Below are 5,903 nucleotides of genomic sequence, written 5' to 3' on the forward strand. Positions count from 1 at the left end.
CAGTCAAATGCCTTTGCATAGTCAATGAAACACAGATAGACATTCCTCTGGTATTCCCTGCTTTCAGCCAAGATCCATCTAACATCAGCTACAATATTTCTAGTACCACGACCCCTTCTAAACCCAGCCTGGACTTCTGGTAGTTCTCTGTTGATGTGCTGTTCCAGTCGTTTTCAGAAATCTTTGTCAGAGAACTGGACATAGTGAAAAGAAATAACTTCCCACACATAGTACATCTGTCTCATGATTCATATATACAAAGCTATTATATGGCCACAGAACAATGAGCCAGTATATGCATAACGTATAATAAATATGTCAGATAATCATAATAAATGCCTATTTTAAGAGGCTTATGTCTCTACTGTATCAAAAAAGTTTATTATCCTAAAAAGCATGCTGAATAAGCATTTGCTCTAACTCAAGTTTCATTGGACTGGACATCTGTTGGATAGAATTGGAAACTGATTCAAGGGCAGCTCGCAGGTCCTGAGTATTGTAGCATTATCTATTTCATTGTCTTTGAACATATTATCATAAAATGCACCTTGGCACCCAAATGTAGCAAAATCAGTGCTAGAGGCAAAGGATAAGTATAGATTTGGAAGAGATACAAAGGTTATCAAACAACATGAAGTTCTTTGAAGCATTGAATGCTACTGCTCTCCATTGAGGCATTCTATACTTGTCAATAAAGATAATATTAAAATAGAAAGAAAAAAATTAAATTCCTCCAAGCTTTTAAAGAAATTTCTCCACTGAAAGCTACAACTTACTCACTTACTCACTGCCATCCAGTCACTTCTGACTTGTACCTGACCCTTCACTGAGTTTCCAAGACTGTAAATCAAATGGGAGGAGATAACTCATCTTTCTCACGCCCAGCCACTAGTGCATTCAGACCACCAGAGAAGCATGGCCTTTGGGTAACTGCATCACAACCTGCAGACTAGGCCACGAAAGTTTCCTAAAAGCTACCACCTTTTTTATAGCTAACACAAATGCATGCAGTACCTATACAGACATGGAGAAATTGCTGATAACATAGACTGAGGTTTAAACTCAAAAGTAAATTCTGAGCAGCATACTGACAATCACTGCTAAGATATGAGACTTGTTTAAAAGGCTTTGTTTTTGCACAGCCTGTTTCACAAAATGTATTGTGAACATCAAGGTGACTGTATGCACATACTATATATGTGTGTATGGGGCACTGGTGATACAGTGGTACCATTTACATCTTCCATGCTAAACACTGGCTTAATTCTCAACCAAAATGTGCCATACATAAACACCACTCATCTGTCAGTGGAGGTTTGGAAGTTGCTCTGATGCTTGACAAGTTTCAGTGGCGCTTCCAGACTAACAATTCTACTTTCAAAATCAGCCACTGAATGCCTTGTTTGTCAGATACAATTACACATCATTGTTTACTTTTCACTTGTTTTCTATTTGTGAACATCTCACTTCAACAACAATTACAGTAGGTTGTTTTTGGTGTACTAGGCTTTCATTCATAGTGATCCTCTGTACAACAGAGTGAAAAATCTACCAAATCCTACATCATCCTCAGCTTCTGCTGTCCTTAATTTCCATGTTACATAGTATCAATCTATCTCACTGAAGGTCTCCTTTTCCATCTCTGACGCTTTACTTTTTCTAACTTGATTTCTTTTCCAGTGGCATAAATATGTGAGATAAAGTTTCATCATACTTGCTTCCAAGGAGTACTCTGTCATACTTACAAGATACAGTTGTTTGTTTCTTTGGAAATCCACTGCATATTCAACATTCTTCAGCAACATCACAATTCAAATATATCAATTTTCTTTGGCTTTCCTTATTCATTCTCCAACTTTCACATGCATATCATCCACCTGAAAATAATTAACTTGAGTGGGGTGCACTTTGTTCTCTAATGTGGTATCATTTCTTTTTAACACTTTAAAGAGGTCTTAATTAAAACAGACATTCGGGGGGGGTGTAGAAGAATGAACTGGGGAGGAGGGTAGAGAAAACAGTGCAACAATCAATGAATGAGAACCCAAAATCTCTGTAAATGTTCATTAAAACTAATAAAATTTAATAATAATTTAACAAATAAAAAATAAAGAGGTCTTTATTTGTCCAATGCCATACATAATTTTATTACTTGACAGTTGCTTCCATGAGCATTGATTGTAGATCCAAATGAAATGAAATCATTGACAACTTCACCCTTCTATCTATCAGGATGTTTTTGCCCATTGGCACAGTTATAATGAATTTTGTTTTCTTGGTGTTAAGGTGCATTCAACCCATATTGTAGTTGTAGTCTTTTATATTCTTCAATAAGTGCTTGAAGCCTTTTTCACTTTTAGCACACAAGGTTGTATCATCTACATATAGTAAACTTCTGCTGACTCTTCCTCCAGTCCTGAGGCCATATTCTTCTTCACATAGTCCAGTGTCTTAAATTCTTTGTCCAGTATACAAATTGAGTAGGTGTAGTCAAAGGAAACAACCCTCACCCCCAGGTTTCCTGATTTTATATTATACAGTATTCCCTTGTTCTGTCCAATGACTGCTTCCAGGATCATGCTCAGGTACCATATGAGCATAACTCAGTGTTCGGAATTTTCCATTCTTCTCAATGTTGCCTACAATTTATTATGATTCACATAGTGAAATATCTAAGCATAGTTCATAAAATCACAAGTAGACATCTTTCTAGCATTCTCTGCTTTTAGGCAGCATTCATTTGACATCAACAGTGATATGCCTTGTTATATATATGGGCATCAGAGAGCTGGACAATGACTAAGGATGCTTGAAGACTCAATGCCAAGTTGTGGTGCTTGAGTAGAGTCTTGAACATAACGTGGACTGCCAGGAGAACAAACAGGTCCATTCTGGAGAGGGTGAAACCAAGTTGCTCCCTGGAGCCAATGATTTTGAAACTTTGTCTCATGCGCTTTGGACATGTGGGCAGGAGAGACCAGTCCTTGGAGAAGGACATCATACTTGGAAAGGTGGAAGGACAGCTCAAAAGAGGAAGACCCAGGATGAGATGGATTGACTGAATGACTGAAGAAATGATATTAGGTCTGTTGGGAACAATGAGATTGGCTCAAGATAGGGCTGGATTCAGGACTATTGTACATAGAGTCGCAATGAGTTGCAGGCATCTCAACAGCACATAACAACAGTAACAACAACATGGGAAAACTCTAACGCTGCAATAACAAAAAAGAACCAAAACCCAAACAAACCCACCCAACTATAAAATGAACAGAGGACATAAAAAGATGCTTCAACAAAGAAGAAATTCAGATGACCAGCAAACACATGAAGGAATGCCCAAATCCTTAGCACTCTCACTCTCTTCCTCTTTCTCCTGTTGTTGTTGTTGCTAGGTGTAATCAGTGGAATACAACTTACACATACCCTCTATGAACAACAGATTTGAACCCTGTCCTATCCTATTCCCTCCTCACACTTTCTGACACACTTGAACCCATTGCTGCACTTACTGTATCAATCTACTTGGTTGAAGGTCTTCCTCTCTTTTGTTGTCCCTTCACCTTCCAAGTATGATTTCCCTCTCTAATGAATAACCTCTCCTAGTAACAAGACCAAAGAATGTGAGATGATATTTTATCATCTTTGTCTCCAAGGGGCGTTCTGGCTTCACATTGTCCAAGAGTTGAGCTCAAATAATATCTGACCCTCTATTAGGGTGGCAAGGCTGTAAATCACAAGGGAGGAGATTGTTAATCATTCTCCTGTGGAATATCCGGTAGATTCAAATCACCAGAGGAGTGCAGCCTCTCCACTTACTATGCTACCAGAGCTTCTTCATTACTTATTGACATCCTTGAGTTGAAACTGACTCATAGCTGACACTTCAACTGACCTTCAGAGGCTATACATTACAAGGGAGGAGATTGCTTATCTTTCTCCTACAAAGCAGCTGATGGATAAGAACCACCTGACTTTGGGTTGGCAGCTCAACTCCTCAGCACTAAACCATCATAGTTCTCTTCATCAGCTACTATTTTCGTTATGTGCCTTCAAGGTGACTTCAACTCATAGTGACCCTATGGAAAACTTACCTTATGCTAAGCCACCCTCAATGTCTCTGACACACCTGACCTCATTGCAAATGAAAACAGTTACATCTCAGCCCCAACAAAAATAACAGAGTTCAACTAAGACATTAAACAACAAATGCTGATGATAAGGTGGAAAGATTGAAACTCTCATATATGCTGGTGGAATGTAAAATGGTACAATCACTACAAGGAAATAGTTTAAAACTTCCTTAAAATTTTGGGAATAAAAGTGGCATTAGCTCTAAGAACTTCACTACTAGGTATTTATCACAAAGAAATAAGAGCTGTGGCACAAATAATAGAATGTTGTTGATAGGTGCTGTTGAGTTGAATATGGCTCATAGCAACCATGTGAACAACAGATCTGAACCCCATCCACCCTCACGCTTCCTGCCACAATAAAGCCCATTGCAGCAGTCACCGTGTCAATCCACCTGGTTGAAGGTCTTCTTCTCTTTCACCAACACTCTTCCTTTCTAAGCATCATGACCCTCTCCAAGAAATAGTCCTTCCAAGAAACATGCCCAAAAATATGTGAGGCCAACCTTGATCATCTTTGCCTCCAAAGAGCACTCTGGCTGCACTCTTTCCAGGAAATGTTTGTTTGTTCTTTGAGCAGTCCATGGAATGTTCAGCACTCAAAATGAGATGATAAACAACATCATGATAGATGGAAAAAAGGTTGCTGTTGTCAAGGCTATCCTTTTACTTGGATTTATAATCACCATTCATGGAAGTAGCCATCAAGAAGAAATCAAGCAATGGGCAATTCTGCTGACACAGACATGTTTCTTTTCCAGATTCTTTTTCATTTCCTTTCAGCTAATTTTTATCTATTTGAGTGAAAGTTTACAAACGAATTTTCAGTCAATCATTTCTGTTTATGAGTTACAATTGATTAGGTGTGTTGGAGTCAGTGAGACTAGCTCAAGATAGGGCAGGGTTCAGAGCTATTGTACATAAGTCACCATGAGTTACAGGCAACTCAATGGTACATAACAAAAATAACAAAAACAATTGATTAATTACAAATCATAACAAACCCTTCTTGTATATTGCTTATTATTTTTTTCTCCTCTCCCTCCCTTCTCATCCCTGCTAATGGAATGTTTGTGTCTTATATAATCTTTCATTTACATTGTGTTCCATACAATCGTTCATATACTAATTCTATTGAAACATAATGTAAACGAATAGTTATATGAAAACCAATTAAAAATATTTAAAAAAAACAATTAAAAAAATACATTCAATGACCCTAAAGGAAATAAAAACACTATATTTGCCTTTTGCTCTTAAATGAATAGAATATTTTACTAACAATGGCGGGGGGGGGGGAAATCCCAAACAAACAAAAAGTTTGTGTCTGTATGTAAACTTTTCCTTAGCTTCTTGTAATTATAGTCATATCATAATTGTCATTATGTGACAGATGTATGTCACTAAACATAATTTGTTCTTGATTAATTAATATTGTACAGTATTCCACAAATTTTGAATCATTTTTTAATGACGCATAATACTTTATTATGTGAATGTACCATAGTTTCTTTATTCATTCTTTGAAAAATGCTTAGGTTGTTTTCTGCTCTCTGCGACTGTACACAATGCTGCAGTAAATATGAATGTACACTTGTCAATTTGTGATCAAACTCATTTCTCTGAAATGTATTTGAGATATATATCCTTAGTAGTGATATTGCTGGATCTAATTGTATTTAAAACTAGGTTGTAAAAAATATGTTTACGGCATTGAAGTCTATGGGGGAGAGAATAGTCTAAAAGTATTATATTTTAGGGCATTATTTT

This window comes from Elephantulus edwardii, unplaced genomic scaffold, assembly GCF_000299155.1.
Source record: "Elephantulus edwardii isolate Elephantulus edwardi_28Jun2011 unplaced genomic scaffold, EleEdw1.0 scaffold00053, whole genome shotgun sequence".
NCBI lineage: Eukaryota > Metazoa > Chordata > Mammalia > Macroscelidea > Macroscelididae > Elephantulus > Elephantulus edwardii.